This window comes from Pseudopipra pipra, chromosome Z (assembly GCF_036250125.1).
Source record: "Pseudopipra pipra isolate bDixPip1 chromosome Z, bDixPip1.hap1, whole genome shotgun sequence".
In the NCBI taxonomy this organism is placed as follows: domain Eukaryota; kingdom Metazoa; phylum Chordata; class Aves; order Passeriformes; family Pipridae; genus Pseudopipra; species Pseudopipra pipra.
The window spans coordinates 25,016,275-25,033,946 of record NC_087581.1 but is presented as its reverse complement, the minus strand read 5'-3'; the positions used below and the strand labels follow the sequence as shown (position 1 = coordinate 25,033,946).

At 38.9% G+C, this 17,672-nt stretch overlaps 1 protein-coding gene and 1 long non-coding RNA gene across 4 annotated transcripts in view; one reads left to right on the top strand and one right to left on the bottom strand.

Annotated features, from left to right (window-relative positions):
* The window catches only part of LOC135407421 (uncharacterized), a 32,197-nt gene extending 27,052 nt beyond the window's left edge, over positions 1–5,145 (bottom strand). The window contains exon 1 of one of the 2 annotated variants that reach the window (XR_010426863.1): positions 4,839–5,145. This is a non-coding gene — a long non-coding RNA (uncharacterized LOC135407421). Of the gene's footprint in view, positions 1–4,258; positions 4,805–4,838 lie in introns of those variants that run through there. The other variant, XR_010426864.1, reaches the window with a different exon arrangement.
* The window catches only part of RFX3 (regulatory factor X3), a 102,408-nt gene continuing 89,881 nt past the window's right edge, over positions 5,146–17,672 (top strand). The window contains exon 1 of one of the 2 annotated variants that reach the window (XM_064642399.1): positions 5,146–5,435. The gene's annotated coding sequence lies outside the window, so the exon portion shown is untranslated. The remainder of the gene's footprint in view (positions 5,436–17,672) is intronic. The other variant, XM_064642397.1, reaches the window with a different exon arrangement.

Here is a 17,672-nt window from a genome sequence, read left to right as displayed (position 1 = left end):
GGAGCCACAAAAGGTAAAGATCACAGGTTGAGATAAGTACAATTTACTGGAAATAGCAATGAGATAAGAAAACAAACAGTTAAGAGCGACAATACTAATGATAGTACAAGAGAGAGGCGAACAGTTCACATGGAAACCCCCTGACAGTAGACAATACCCAATCTGTCTCATCAACAACTGATGAGACAACCAGCATCTAGGGTAAAATATAAATACAATAAATAATATTTTTAAGAATATAAATTAAGAAAATAAAGTATTTTCTATGTGGAAAAGATATAAACTTATCTTCAGCGGAACCCAGGCCTTCCAAAGCAGCATAGCACTATTGTTCACATAACAGAAGGCCTAGGCAACCACGAAATGCGTGCACTACTGCACCTCCTGCCCAGCAAAGCAGTGCAGCCATCTGTTCCCATCCCTAAGGCCAAACATGCAGACTGCACAGGTAGTTGAGTTAGCAGAAGAAAAGGCATCTCAGTTCCTCAGCTGTCTCGTACAGATAGATAGAGTGTGTATTCCTGAATGAGTGACTGTACTTCTCTGCCCTGCTCTGGTGACACTCTACCTGGAGCACCACATCTAGCTCCGGAATCCTCAGTACGGGAAAGACATGGACTTGTTGGAGCAGGTCCAGAGGAGGGCCACAAGGATTAGGGCTGGAGCCCCTCTGCTATGAGGAAAGGCCGAGAGAGTTGGAGTTGAACAGCCTGGACAAGAAAAGGCTCTTTGTAGATCTTAATGCAGCCTTTTAGTACTTAAAGGGGGCTTACAAGAAAGATTAACGCACACTTTTTAGTAGGGCCTGTAGTGATAGGATAAGCTTATAAAGGGTAGATCCAGACTAGATATAAGGAAGAAATTTTTTACAATGAGAGTGGTAAAACACTGTCACAAGTTTCCCAAAGTAGTAATGGATGCCTCATCCCTGGAACTAGTCAAGGTCAGGTGGGACAGGGATCTGGGCAACTTGATCTGGTTGGAAATGTCCCTGCTCTCTGTAAGGGGGCTGGACTGGGTGACCTTTGAAGGCCCTTTCCAACTCAAACTATTTTATGACTCCATGATTCAATGACACTCTGGGATGGTAACTGAAGAAGAAAAGCCAACATAATAAGCAGATACTACTCATGCAAACAGCAAGGGACTGACCCTAGCCAATGGACCAAGCCAACTTCACCTAACCGTAAGCAACACCCAAATATCAGTAGGCATTTGGAGAACAGGTACCACATATAGCTGGACTACAGATATGCAGATCATCAGTTAAGAGGGGACATCCACACCACAAAGGGGATAAGTAAAAAATACTCAAGACACTAGTGAATGACTTGTTACGGCTATAAGATAGCCTAAGTGTAAGACTGTTTTGTGTACTAGTATTTACCCGTTAGATAAGTAATAAACAACTGACCTAAGTAGAACTGTTTGGTCATTTGTGCATTTACTACAGTATCCAAAAGAACCACGGCAAGCAATCAGACATTGCAGTGTCTACATCTGCACTAAGTTGCCTATCCCTTAACATCAACATCTGTACATATCTCCTTTGCCTTTTTCCCTCTCATTATGAGCACTCATAGGAATGAAAATCACAGAAATTAATGGGACTAGACTTCCAAGAATGCAAAAGGGCTTGTTTCTTTGTATAAAATCTGCCAGACAGTTGGGTCTTCTTGACAAAAGATTTTGTGAAAGATGCTGCAAAAAATGATACTTATACATATGTTTACGGTGTGCTTGGACAAATTCTTGGAAAAGATTCTCTGATGTTTACAAAAAAAGACTAATCATGCACGGTTCAGAAAATCAGTAAGCTGAAAATGGTCATAGGGTGGCAAAGTTAAACAAGTAAAATGCACATATATGCTTGCTCTTGTACTTCTCTAGGCATTAACTTATACCACCTGGACCAGTAAAAATACTGGATTTGATGTACCCAATCAGTTTGATTGTTTTCACACACTTTACTTCAGTATTTTGTGTTGTCTTTCGTACTGTTTCATAAGACATATAGCTACTGTGTTCTGTACAACATGGCTGACAGGAATGCATTATGTTATATTTCAGATATGCTACAAATGACAGAGTGTATCTAAAAACCACTGGGAAATGCAAGCAACCTATGAAGTGGACCTAACAAAATAAATTTAAAAAAGGGAAATGTATGAAATTACTAGACAGCTAATTATGACTTTTTAAGAAATATCCATGTAACTGTTGAAAAAAAACTTAAAGCATTATAAATCCAGTATCAGAAAAAAAGTTATCCATTGGAGTAGTCTTTCTTCCACTACCATTCTCAGCTTCAGAAACTGCAGCAGAAATTCCTGCATATGATGCCAATTCTTTTTTCCAGAGGTGTTAAAAGTTTTGATTCTGACAACAAAAAGCAATAATTTTTACAGTCCATGACCAACTTCTGTTTCAGCCCTCTGTTAGTCCACTGGAGAAAAACTTTGATTATATTCTGATTATTCCTTATCCATATAAGAAGGTATAAAATTAATTGAGATATGCAGCATATTCTGTATCTAAATATAAACCACAAGGCTTTTAGCAATACAACCACTTTTAATCAATAGTGCTTTCATATTTCAATTTGGCAGGTTGTTTAATACTGTTACAAAAGTTCTATGAAGTGACGGAATATTTAAGTGATTATCTTTCCAAGATGACAAATTCAAAAAAAAGGAGATAATCTCTCAAAAAATTAAGATGAGACATGTTCTTTGATCAAGATCAAATTGATAAAATGTTGAAACAAAAATCTATAGAAATTTATTTGAAATTATTTGAAAGAGTTTCCATTAGATTCTGAGTACCTCTGCAAAATAATTTTATAGATGGAAACATCAGAACATTGAAATGATTAAATAATTTTCCTGTAACAAAATTAGCTACTTCCCTTTGACACAGCAATTGATCATGTATTTACAGACCAAAATGCTGGTATAGACTAAAATATTTTGCAAATATACTGGCTCGAGGAAAATGTTTACTGATATTTATAAGCCTATATTTTAAATTTCTGCCAAGACCTTGATTTGTTCTTTCCACACACATACAGACACATAAGTTTCATGATCTGAGTAAAAAAATTAACCACCCAGTGGTTTTATCCTCCAACTTTATGGCATTCACCACAGCTCACCCTGCTCATGTTGCCAAGAACGTAACCATGCAAGTGACAACTGACACAACAGAAAAGACATCCAGAAGCAAAACACTTTAAGTCAATGCTTTCTTTACCAACATGGATGACATGAATGTTGCTAAAGCTTTTACCAGGGAACTGGGTCACATCACTCTGGTAATTTTTCTGGTAAAACTACTCAGCGTCCAACACCGCTTTTAGGTCTTTTACCTTTTAAAATTCAATGAAAACACGAATCCTCAAACATTTCCATGTACTAGAATACCAGCTAAATAAACGTACCCGTATTTGCTGGATAGATAGAATGAAAGATGCTTATAAAAGTATCTTTTACTATCAAATCAATTAAATGCATTGCTATGTATTGTTATTAGATTGTTCATACCTGTGTCCCATTTTAATGTTTCTGATTGAAAAGGCTAGTGATGCAAGTTTTATTAATTCAGGATTGTTGTGTTATAAACTTAAATCTCTGTCAGTTAAGCCGTTGTTCCTATATACTTTAATATTTTCTCAATATTTTCTAGTAAATAGTTTTTACAGCTATAACGGTTACACAGGGTCCTGGAAATCAGAGTAAATCGATCAACATTTTGAAAATGCTTCTGTGGTATATAAAAGCAATTTCAGTTTGTTCCTGTAGGGACAGGTGAAGTGGGGTGGTTGCAGGGCATGCCACACAAATGTCAGGTTCTTGTATGTCAAAGATGTCAAGACTGGTAAAACGTGTTGGTGGAATATTTGAGGATACAGACCAGTACACAAGGAACGGTCACGAGGGAATGCCATGGTTTACATGGATTACAGGCAAGCATTGGCTGCACTGACTGCAGCAGCTGTGTATAGAGCTTCAGAGATACTTTGCTGCATAGTAAAGGGTTGCAGACAGGGATGCACTGGGACTAGAGATATAAAGCTGTGGCCACTAGATGTGTGGGCACTGTGTACACAAACAGCCTCAAGGTCTCCTATCCCCCAAGAATACTTAACCTCAACATAGACAAGAATTTCTTTATGTATACATTGAGGGTGGCAGAGTTCTGGAACAGGCTGCCCAGGGAGGTTGTACAGTCTCCCTCTCTAGTGACATTCAAAACCCACCCAGATGTGTTCCTGTGTCACCTGCTCTAGGTGATGCTTCCTTGGCAGAGGGGTTGGACTAGGTGATGTCCAGAAGTCCCTCTCAACCCTAAAAATTCTGTATACACCTGGAACAAGCAGACACAGCCTGTCAGGAACGCAGTCGGCTACCACACCTAAGCGGTAACCTCCCTGGCGGTAAATAAAGACTGGATGTGGCACTCAGCGCCATGGTCTAATTAACACGGTGGTGTTCGGTAACAGGTTGGACTCGGGGATCTCAGACGTCTTTCCCAACCCAGTTGATCCTGTGACTCTGTGCCAGCAGGGCACCCGCGGCCCCATCGCCCGCACTCAGGTCGCAAAGGCCACGTGGGCCGAGAGCGGCCACTGGGCACGCCGGGGCCTCAGCTGGGCCTCCCGCAGAAGCCCGGCGACCGGCGGGACAGGCCCAGCGGCGGCCGCATTGCCCCTTCCACCACCGCCGCCTATCGCCGGCGACCCGTTCCCGGCCCCCCTCCCCTTCGCCCTCCTCCTCCTCCTCCTCTCGCCCCGGGAAGATGGCAGCATGGGCCCGCAGGCGGAGAGGGAGCGTAGACACCTCCGCCATCTTGGGGCGGGCGGGACTGCGCCGCCGGGCCCCTCCCGCCGGGCCTCCGCCGGAAGTGGCGTCAGTGGCCCCCTGCGCGGCCTCGCCCCCCGCGCGGGCCTCGCGCCGCCGCTGCGCTCCCCTCTGCCCTCCCTCCGCACTCCCGCGCGCGCACCCCCGCGCGGGCACAGAGCCGGGTGGGCGCGCGCCCCGGGCCGGGCGGGAGCGGGCGGGAGGGGGGGTATCGCCCACGCCCGCGCGCGCCGGCCGTTACCGCAGGCTCCGCCCCTTCCGGGGCGCGCGGCCGCGCCGCCGCCCCCGCCTCCCTCCGTCCGCCTGCCGGTCCCTCCCTCCGCGCCCGCTCTCCCTTTTGTGAGTTATAGCAACCGTTGCCTTGTGAGTCGAGCGCCATAGTCACCGTAGTCCTGGCGACTGTTACCCATCAACAACAGCCGCTCCGCGCCCGCTCCTGCTCCTCCTCCTCCTGCCGCTGCTCCGCACCCCCCGCCTCACCGTCACCCACCACCACAACAACAACAACAACAACCGCAGCCGCCGCCAGCACCAGCAGCGACAGCGGGAGCGCCGCCGCAGCCCGCCCCGGCACAGGTGAATGCGCTCGGCGGGCGCTCTCCGGCCCTCCCTTCTCTTCCTCCTCGTCCTCCTCCGCGCGGCATCCAGGCCCGGGATGCGCCCTCGCGGCTCTCCCGTGCTCGCGGGGCGCGCGGGGCACCCCCGGCCTCCCCCCCGGTCTCCCCCGGCCCCGGGAGCGAGGCGCGGGGCGGGAGCGGGGTGCGGGCACGGCCGAGGGTGCCGGGGCGGGCAGCGGGGAGCGGGGCCGGCCCCGCGCGGGTGAGCGGCAGCCCAGGCTGGGCGATGCTGCGGGACCTCTGGGACAATCGCTAGGATGCGGTGGGTGTGCGTCCGGCTCGGGTCTCTCGATCGTACGGGTCGAGAGATGGAGAAATCGGCCGCAGGCGAAGGCTACTGGCTTTAAAGCCCAAAAAAAGCCGGTTGAGGCTGGGAGGAAAGATGCAGCCGGAGACGGATCCTGTAGCACAGCAAGAGCAGGGGTTGTTTTTCCCCTTTAACGTACAGGGGCCTTGTTCTGATTTAATGTGACTACTAAATGTTGCAGGTTTTTGTGAACTTGCTGTATCTTTTAATGATAGTCTCCTACCGTCGATCATATCAGCTACTCTTTTTTTTTTGGTGTTTTCTGTATGAATTTTTTTCTTTTATTCATAATTAGTGTTGCTGTTTGTTTTAGTGCAGTCTACATTTTCTTTGTATTGTGAAGTGCGTTTTTGTTTATTCATACCCCCACCCATACACACACGGAGTAGCAGGTTGGTTTTTTTCTTATCGCACTCCTTTTGCAGGGAATTGTTTTTTAAACAGTGCTTTCATGCTGCCAGTGTAGTATGGAACTGTGCATGTGTAGGTCTAGTGTATTGCACGAGTTACGTTCATGTGGAGAGAATCCATTTCAGTTTCCTTAAACTCTCCACAATGATGGCAATTCAAGATCCTGACTGCAAGTTTCAGTGCTGAGGATCAAAGAAAGGAGAAAACAAGAAATAGTATTAAAACAAAGTCTCTGTGATTTTGCTATTGCTGTTGTGTTTCAAGAGTGTGTTTGGAAAAGAGGGAAGAGGCAGCTTTTTACCTCTCGAGATGTAATAGAAATCGTATTATTAATGAGTATGGTTTGCTTTGTATTTTCAATCCAAAATGCTTGTTTTCTTCATCCTTTTTGTGATTGCTTATTAGGATCTAAAGATTTGTGTTGTCAGTAATGTCAAATCATACTGCATTATACTTTTTGAATTTCTTTGGATGAACTGAATTTTAGGCATCTTTTATGGCAGTGAAATTTTCTTAACATCTCCATATCTAGTTGCACTCTCTCCTTTGACTTGTCAAATCATGTATTGTTTTGGCAAGCTTTTTTACTTTTGAAGTGGTAACTTATTTATTTAGTATAATAATTAGAAGAAAATTATATTCTCATTTTTAATCTAAAACCTACATTTTAATTGTATATACATGTTTTCCATTTTTTTATCTTTAGAACCCTGTGCAAAATGCAGGATTTCTCATTACAGTTTCAGCTACAAGATGCTTATTTTGTCTTACATTGGAACTACCAACGAATGTGGCAATTTTTTAAAGCGAGTATTGACTACAAAATCTGCTAAGTAGTTAGTGCATTGTTGATACTAATATTTCTTGAGGTAAGGCACATTAGATCTGTGCCTTTTCTTTTTAATGTATATTTCATGGGCCTACAATGACTTAGGAAATAAATTATTTTGACTAATGATCAAAAGTCTTTACGTCATCATTATTTTATTATTTTGCTCAAGGATTAAACCACTCCATGCTGATTTTCTAGGTCCTACTGTCAAATATGTTAAAGACATTAATAATTTTTAGTGTGAGTTTTAGGATGGTATCAGTTATATGGCACACTTACATCTTGATGCATTTGTTATTATTTTCTTGGTTCATTGGTTTTTAAATAATTTCTGGCATCTACTGTTGTTGAAAAGAGAAGATGTCAGCTCTGCACCATATCTTTCTTGAGCAGTCCTCTTGGAGTGGGACAGAATACTACTCAGGATTGGGTCGTTCCCTGGGTATTGAAATCTCTTTGCAGAACATGTATCCAGGCTGCTGGGTAGCAAAGGAAAGTGCGTGCGTGTCTGTGAGACAAACTTTGTTTTAACTCTGTGAGGAGGCGTACAGGTCTTAAAAATTATATTAAAAGCACATGATTTTGTCTAAAAACAGCAACCTTTGTAGTACTATTTAGCTCCATTTTCTTTAGCCAGTGACTGCAATTTGGAAAATAATACTTTAGGTATCTGAGAAAAGTACTGACTCCTTATTATCACTGAGATACTGTAATGACCACAGATGAGATCCTCATTATGCATTCTGATTCCCTAATGCCCACAGCTAACAAAATAGTTGGTGTTTGTGATGCTAACCAGTGTTTGAAAATCAGTTGGCTTGTGATTTTTTTTTTTTTTTTAACACATAGGTTTTCATGACTTATGTGGTGTAACTACCTAATGGTTTTTCAGTGTATCCAAATGAGCCAGTCAGGATTTTACGCTCTGTTGTGTTACTAGTGAGCTAAACCTACATTGTGCTACTGTGGAGAAACCCTTTCAGTAATGTAGTGTAGGTAAATGAAATGGGAATCAAAGGTACAATGCCATTAAAGAGTTCAAAGTCACGGTGCTTTATTTGATAATTAGGTTCAGCTTTGTTAGCACTATCCCATTTCTTGTTCCTGCCTGATAGGGTAGTTTGTTAATCACAGAACTGCCTACAGAAATAAATATTGCAGTTTCTTTCCATTTACTAAACTTTATATTGAGAAGGAAGGCTTTATCGTTGCAGTTCTTTTTAGTGTTCTAGCTAGTGTTTCTGATTTTCATGCTTTATTTTGAGAGGCTTTCTTTGCTCTTAAAAAATTCTCTATTAGTTGTATTTTTACCTGCAGTCTCCGAAAGCTTACCATCTGCAGGTAAGTGTCATGAGGAATGCTTAAAAAATGAATAGGCTTTAAAAAATACATGACTATTAAAATACTTTTTAAAAATAATTTTCAGTTGAAAAGACATGTTGTGAATACCCTACAAATACAAACAGAATAAAAAATAAGCTTTCAGTGGCAATGTAATATGCATGTAGTGGGAGTTCCATTTCAAAATCAAACTCCTTGTCAAATGAATGTGTTAGAACAAAAGAGCGGAATGTTTTGAAATTATCAATGAAAATGCTTATTTTTTTATTAAGAATTAGGGCTGAAAAAATTAGTGAGGCTTTTAAAATGAATAGGCTAACGTTTAAGAAATTTTTTTCTTTAGCCACAAATTTATTATTTATGTATTTTGCCTACAGTTTGTTGTCAATCATAACAATACTTCTCTTTTCTCACAGATGCTATTGTACCCATATTTTGGAAATTTAAGGATCAGTACATACACTGATTTGGCTAAATCTAGTTTGTTAGAGACAGATGGCTGATTTAAACAGGTGTCACTTTCATTTCTTTTGCCTTGTGTTGAGTCTTCCAGAGGTTTACAAAAGAGCTGCCTAAAGCAGATGGTGATCTCCACTTCTGTGATTAGCAAAATGTACTTTTGTAAGAGATTATTTTCCTAGTGACTAGGTGTATTTAATAGTTTGATATGTCATATCAGAGTTTGTGTTTTGTTAAAATGTCATATCAGAGTATGAACTGTTCCATGCAGTATAAGCGTCATTTTTTTAATTCTTTTCTCATTGGACTTTGAAAAGAGATTATTTGGGTGTGAAATTTAGCAGGTTTTGAGTGTGTGGATAGGTGTAGTCCTAATAATTGTCATTCTTGCAAGTCCAAGAGCAGATATGTTGCTTGGTGTAACATTTTGTTTCATTAACTTATTTACCTTTTTTTACTTAAAGAATATTCCACTTTAGAATATTTTTTAATAAAAATGACCTATTATTAAGAACACAGAATTAGCTTCAAACTTCTGTCTTTTTTAGAATTTTTTTTCTGGTACCCTTCTGTATTAGCACACCTGCAGTTTTCTTTCTTTTAAATTTTTTTTATTCAGCACTTAAAATTTCCTCAGTTACAAAAGATTTTAATAAGAAAGCATGAAAAAGAAGTTTGTTTTCTGATAATTCTTTGGTATTTTTGTTTCTAAGGGTTTCCTTTTTCTTTTTTTAATGTTGTCTTTTTTGTAACAATGACTGGTGTTTATTGTTAGTTGTTTTCTTTCAAGTAGATGCACCAGAGGGTGCTATGCTATTTGAAATACAAAACTGAAAGCAAATTCTAAAAATTCTTTCATTGAAATACATTGATAATGCATATAGGATTTGAATAAACCTTACTGAAATTTTCCCACTTTCCTCTGTGCAGTGCAATATAGCAAACTTAATGTGTTGACAATATTATGCTAAAAATCATAGATGATATTGGCTGCTCCGTATCTGATTATGTCTGTGTGTGTAGATATACACACACACTTAAAATACAATTTCTGTTCATTGAAAGAGAACAAAGATTTGTATGTAAATTATGTCTTTATCACATATAGCTCAAACAGTGTATACTTTTTGAAGTACTGCATGAACTTGCCCGAGAGACATATGCATTTTGGAGTGACTTTAATTTGTATGTTATATTTTTCATTTATAAGTTCATATTCACATTTTATGTAACTTGTTCATTTATACCTGAACCCTTTTTAAAAAATGCATTGCTGCATATAGATTTTTCTTTCTTTCTTTCTTTCTCACTGCAACTCTTCCTGGAAGAAACTGAGGTTGAGCCATACTCCTGAATTGCAAAAGAGGCGGGATATTTTTCTCCATCAATCATTAGTTCTGGGAAAGAAAACCACCAACCCCCTACCACTCAAAACAAAACAAAAAACCAAACAAACAAAACCCAAACCAAACCCCAAACTACCCCAGGCTCTAGAAATTTACAAGTACCACTATGTTTTATTTCAGAAATTTCTCTGTGGATATAAGGACCTCAGAGATTAGAATTTAGTTGTAGTAACTTCTGTAGTTTAGTAATACCTATTTTTTTATCACACACTGTAAGATTAATAAGGTAATATTGTTTTTTTATGTGTCATGGCTAGTGTGTCTAGTTCAGTGTAATTTCCCTTTGGAAACATGTGAAAATGTACAGGCTGGAGCTTGGGTAGTACACCTTAAATTGCTTGATTTTTGCACACTACCTTTAGTTGTTTTTCATGTTCCACTATGGCAAGTTGTTTGGTTTCGGTCCCCTGACTTCAGTTTTAGTGGCCTAAAATCCAGAAGTGGTGGTTAGACTATATGTAAGTTCTGTTTGATAAAGAAATTTTCTGGTTTACAATATAAATTTTAATGAGACTGGGAAGTTTAATTTCTAGCAATTCAGACTTCCTGTATAAATACCTATCTTATTTCTAATCGGTCTTGTTTAAATTCTTGGATGACATCCATAGCAATGCTCTGAGAATGTGAAATGTTGTATATCAGTAACTGAATTTTAGTATACTTGTAATATTTATGACTTTTATTCATTCATTAAAGAGAGGAAAAAGGATATTTAATACTCTTTTTACAGGTCATTTCATTCACCCATGGACCCAGTACATTGACTGTATCTCAGCTTCTTAGACCATCTCTGAGTAAACAATGTATTTAGTTCTTTCATTTTCTTCTTATTGAAGTCTGATTTCTAATAAGGCAAGAGCCATGGATTTAGATTTTGTTCAGGCTTTGGATGCTGCCTCTACAACTAATGACTCAAAGCTGTGTTTACTGTTTGTCTACCAAGTAAATGGATTTTCTCTTCTGTTTTACTACCTCATTATAATTAATCTAACAGTGCTTTCTCTTACATACCACCTCAGGGATGTTTTCTGAATGCTTAAACTCAGTGTAGTTAAATCATGCAACATTGCAAAGTAGAAACAGAAACAAGCAAATATGTTAAAATGTGTAGTATGTCACTTTGCAGCTGCCATCGAGTCAGATTATTCTACCTCAGTTAAGGTGTTCTGGATTTGTGGTTTTGGGTTTTTTTGGTTGTGTTTTGTTTTGGTTGGGTTTGTTTGTTGTTTGTTTGTTTTTTGTGTGTGGAGGTGTGTGTGGTAACTTTTTTTCTGTGCTGTTAACCATACTTCCCTTGCAAAGAATTGGAAAAGTGTAATAGGATTCTGAGCCAGAACTGCTTACAAGACAGTTATTAAGGCTGTAGAGGCTATTTATTATGCTTCTGTGGAGCCGAAATTCAAAAATACATTTTTGGCTCCAATGACCTAGTTCATGTTTGCTGAATTTTCAGGTGATGCATTGTATATTGTTTCTCTAATAACTTTAGTCTGGTTTTCTCTCCCCACTCCCCTCCCCAAATGTGCCTGAACCTGGGGCAGGGAGAAGGGAGAGCAGTCTTGCTTATGTATCTCCCTTAATCTGACAGTGATATTGGGTGTTTACAGGATTTCTGAAGGGTTTAACTTGCTCGGGGGTTAGATGACCAGGGTTGTCAATTTGAACTTTTGTCTTTTGGTGTGATCTGTTGCAGATAATCCATAAAGCATTTTAAAATGTTGCTGTTGGACTGTGTAGCTTCATCTAAACAAAACTAGTTTCTATCACCTGAGCTTTTCCTTCCTTATCCCATGGTAGCATTCTGCATTGCAAACAGCTGAGCGTGAAATTGACAGGCAAGTCTAAGAGAGTTGAACTGCAAAAAGTAACTAGTATTTACTAAGGAGGACTAAGTTCTACTCACTATTGGTAGGTGAAAGGAAAAATTACAAAATAACTATAGTTCTCTTGCCATTGGAAGCAGTGATGAAGGTTAGGATTTCTTTCATATGTTAAATGTCTCATAAATATGAAGATTCATTTTTTATTTAACTGCTGCAAAAAGTATTCCTGATTGTCCATCTAAAACCCTAACTTTTTATTCCAATAAGATGTGGGCTGTATTCTTACCTCTTTATTGTTCTGTGGCTTGAGAAGAGAGACAATAGAGTTAGAGATTTAATGCAGGAAGAATGTTTCCTCCTTCCCATATTTGCTGATGATATGCATACTGTAGTTCTTCCATTATGTGGCTATACACAAAGGATTGTTAATTTGCCTTTCTAGTTAAGGTTTTATATACTGTGTTTATTATTGTGATTCAATGTTAATTACTTTGTATCTCAGCAAATTTGGAAGATACAGTAAAGAAAAAACTTTGCCTTAGAACTACTTGCTTTAATTGAAAACCCATACCTGCTTTTGAAAGTATTTTTTAGAAAAATAGTTATTCTATAATCACCGTTTTAAAACCTATTTTATTTTATCCACTCTGTGTTAAACCACTTCATCTGATTTGCAGTTTGCAAAGGAGTTGATAAGTAACTCTTCTACATTCATTGTATTGTTTTCCTGTCAAATTTAGTAAACAGACAAATGTAGAATTTAGTATGTTTTTAGTTCCTCAGAGTTGATTCTGTGTAATAGTAATAGCAATTCCCTGTGACTTCTAGGAAGATTATTCGTTGGAGTTTCTGAAAGTTGTGGAAGCTCTTCTGTTGTTTTAAGGAGAAAAACATGCTTAGTATTAAACCATAGATTTAACATAATGTAATTATTATTTAATCGTAAATGGAGGTAAGTAGCACAGAAATGTAGGTTCCATTCCCTTATTTTGTCGAAATACTTTTGTGCTCAGATTCTGGGTTTTGAAGTGAAGCAAGAGTGAAAGACTTAAGATAAAAGCACAGCTCTTCATGGTGTTGTCTCTTTCCAGGTCCTTTCTGACTGATGGTTGTCCTGAGTTGCTCAGGTTTTCTCCAGTTCTGAGACTCTTTTGTACTGTAAGGAGCACAGTCCTGACAGGGTGTTTCAAGGGACAGTAGTGGGCAGGTGAACGTGTAGAGATTTGGTACACTGAGTCTGTGGTAATGTGGAGATGAAAAAGGCTTAGGATTTTGCAAACCTTGGGCTGGTTTACAAAATTTAGGTTTTGTGAGTGAAGCGCCCTTTGTTAGCACACTTTTGTCAAACTGAGGAAAAAAAAAAGGTTTATTTTTAGTAGACCAAGAATTAGAGTTCGTCCTACAAAGCAATAGCATAATTTATCATGCAAATAGTGACTGTCTTATGGAACAGACCTCCTAGTGTTTTGAAAGTTGTGAGTTTATGCTGGTTCAGTTGCATCTATTTGGTGTGGTGGGTTTTTTAATGCTGTTGTTTCAGTAGTTAGTAGTTAAACAGTATAACCTTAGGAACTTGTGTGGTCTGGGATATCCAGATTTCAGTAGTGTATTATATCTAAAGTTGTTCGTGGAGTCAGATCCTACTAAGATTTAAATTTCAGATATTAAATTTACCTGCCATGATCCTGATATGAACCACTAAGTCAAGTTTCCTGTCTTTAATAGGAAGGTTAACAGGTTCGAAGGTGTTCCATATCTTCACTGCTTGTCCTTACTTTAGTATTTATTTCTTATTGAATCCTGAAGAAACTGACATTTCTTGACTTTAGGGAAAAGGTAGATGCAGGGTCATGACTTCAATGCAGTGACCAGTTTTCTTGACCTAATGCGGACAGATTCTTCACGTGGCCTCAAATCACAAGTTACAAGTTAATCACAAGCATATTTCAGGCAATCAAGATGAGGAGTTTTAGGATTACTTTGCACGTGGAAGATTGCCTTTTAAGAGTTCCCACTGCATGATTTCAAGTTGAAATACTAATATTTTTTAAAAGTATAACATTTTCTTCCCACATTTTATTATATGGGAAAAGATATAGTGTCCAAGGGAGGAAGACAGATCTATGTGGCAGATAGGAAAATGGAAGTTCTGTTTTGGTAATCTGTGATAGAGGAAGGGAGGTGTGTGTGTGGAAAGTTTTGATCAGAAATGCTATAGTACTTGTCCCAGAGTCTGTAGTGTAGGAATGGCAGGGTTTGGCCATTAAACAGGGTTTGGCCATTAAAAATGGCCAAGATGTAATTGGGTGTTAACAGTGGGGATTGAGATGTTGATTCATAATATGTTAAGTCCACTAATAAAATTAGCTGTGTCATCTCCATAAAACAAGCTGCCTGGTCACAAACGTAACTTTATTTTGTAGCTGTGCTTCTGAACTCCCAGTGATCCGCTCTCATTGGCTAATATTTATATTTTGTTTTTAAAAATATGTTCATTTCACATGAAGTGCTTCTGCCTTTCACATACTAATTCAAAAGCTTTTTATGTACTGTCATTACAGCATTTAACCTGCTGGTATGGAAATGGTTTTGTTTAGTAAAGGAACAGAAGATGCTTAGGGTACTCAGTGCAGTATGGTGGGCAGTTTGTGGTTTATTTGTATTTGGCTCACTGGGCTTTTATTCCCTTGGAGAGTGAAAGAAATGTGGCAGATAATTTCCCAGGAATAACAATCATCTAGCAGGACATTGTATGATAACCTAGGTGGTTCAGCCTTGTCAAATGGAGTTACATGTTTTAGGGCAGTGGGTAAAACTGGTGGTTTTCACATCCCTGACTGGTATGTCATTTCTGTATTGAGTATATTTTCTGGAATAGTCTGTTAACTGTCCTTCACAGGGTGTTAGAAAACACATCTTTTCTTACAGCAAACATACAGACTATCTGTTATGAACACAGTAATTTTGTACTACTTAGTGAAATCTAGAGCAAAAGCAGTCACTGAAAAAAAGACTCTTTTAACCTACTTCTACAGTAATATACTGGCCAAAATGGAGAGGAGTACCAGTCCTGTGCAGCTCTCTAGGGCTTCATAGGCCCATAGCTGTTAGTCTGCAGACTACTGGCTGGGGATGGTGGCTGAGACTACAGGCTGGATGAGACCCTGAACATATGCAGCAGTGTGCCTTGGCTGTAGGGAAGATCCAAAGTGTCTCTTGGGCTGTATGAACACGAGTATAGGCAGGAAATAGAGGGAAATGCTTATCCCATCTCTCTCTGCATTTATTAGGCAACATTTACGTCCATTTCTAATTTCGTGTTCACCCTCACTCTCCCGTGGCAGTGGGAACGATGTTGGTAAACTGGAGTAAGTTCAGCAGAGGCCCACTAAGACAGTCAGGCACTAGAGCACCCAGGTCTCCAAGGAGGCACTGAAGGACCTGGGCTTGTTCAGTCTGGAGAAGAAAAATTTCAGGGATCCTAACAGCAGCCTTCCCTAATACCTAGTTCCCAAATATAAGGAGGTCATCAAGAAGATGGAGCGAGGCTTTTCACAGAAGTGCATCGTTGAAGGATGAGAGACAATGTTTCTTAGCTGAAACACTAGACTCGAGTTAAGGAAAATATTTTTCCCCATGAGGACAACCCAGCAATGCGTTGAAGTTTTCCCATCTCTGCCTTCGGAGATTTTCAAGCTCTGATAGGATAAAGCCCTGAGGAGCTGGTCTGATGCCAAGTCTGAGTCTGCTTTGAAAAGTAATTTGGACTTGGGAGCTCATGAAATCCATATCAGCCCAAGCTATGCTATGGTTTTACTTGTGATTCTTGCTCTACAGCAGAAGTTCCTAGATTGGATCTAGTTTGTCTTCTTGTTGGCCAGTTCTGTTGCAACTGACTGCATTTGCAGGCTTTTTGTTGCAGCAAAAGAGAAAAATAAATGAAAAGAGGAAAAACTGCAAACACCATTTTTATTGGAAATGATTTAGACTTTTGAAATACATTGGATAATTTCCTGTCTTTGGTGAAACAAATACAGGGGTTTTGGTGAAACATTCTATATTTGGCTAACTGCCTGGTGATTTCTAAGTGGTGTTCAAGATATATAAAAGCCAGGAATCTGAAGAGAGTTTTTTTGTTATGTCTAAAATATTTTCCTATAACACACCTATATCCCTGCTCATTTTGATTAGAATTGAATTGGCTCCAAAAAAGAATTTGGGAAGCAAGGATGATTGTTTTTCAGCCTCTATAAAGAGATGTTTGTTTAAAAAAAAATGTTTGCTTTATCATATAGCTGCAAATATAAAATGAAAAATGGAGATCAAGAGCAAGGGTCTAAGGAAGTGCATATCGCAGTAACTGCTATTGGTAAAGTCAGAAAAATAGTTTCATAATCAATGCTTCTATTAATCGAAGTAGTTCTGTTTGGGGGTGTTTTGTTTGTTTTGACTGAGGTTTGATCATGGTGTGTCATTCCGATATCAAAGTCCATAGCAAAATTATTGTATCTCTTACTCTTGTTTAGCACTGCTTGAGGGATAAGCAAAAACATACATATACATTACTAATTATGATAAATATAGTTTTGATATTCAAGGCAGTATTAGAAAGTAATCCCTTTATATAAAAACAAATGTTTCATATTTGTTAATAAACTGAGTTGAATCGAATGATAAGGCATGGATAAACAAATAGATTGCTAAGACCTGGGTTTTTATTTTATTCATAATTTGCTTAACTTACCTCTGTCAAATTTGTGATTTTAAGTGGACGAGGGATGCAGGATTTCCATAATGTTTTCAGGAATCTTTTCCAAGGAAAAGTCCTTTTTCTGGTAGAATTAATAAGTGAATGCACAGTGAAACTTTAAGTGTCCTAAAAGATCTAACACTATAACACAGTTAGTACCTTTTCCAAGTACCTCTGTTTTACTGTCCGTGTCTTTTAGAATGTTCCTGTCAAGTCTCATCTGACTTTTACAAGTCAATGATTAAAATGAATGTCAAGAAATTAAAGTGCTATAAATCTCGCTGAGCAAAACAAAGAGCTGCCATAAGGAAAACAAATGGAATAAATGTCAGCATATCTCAAAAATTATATAAATAGTACTCTGTGTTGGTGTTGTATATCTCACAGTTTAGATTTTTACGTTCCTATACTGTAAATGAGATAGCCAATGGTATCTATTTGATAGTATTTTCCTGTTACTTAGCAATTATGGAAGACAATGCAATGATATGTTACATAGTCATATGGCTTTATTTTAAGACTCAGAAATCAAATTCAGTTTCTGCTGTTCCTGAAATAAATCTTGAATAAATACTGTCACTGAATGTTCTTTATATTTGAATTGGTTTTTTATTCTCTATCAGGGCAGTAGGTTGGAACCTAATAAAACAAATCTTACCAAGTAATTATAAAAATGAGTTACTATTACCTTTCATTAAGCCTTTTTTGAAAGTAATATTACTTAAACTTCCTGAGCATGAAGCTTTTTGTCAGGTAATATGAAAATTTGTTGGGAATGTTTTGTAACCTTAGAAGGCAACAAAGAAACAAACATGCCCTGGATCCAGTTGTGCCATTCTTAATATTTCATTTGTATTGTAAGTACAA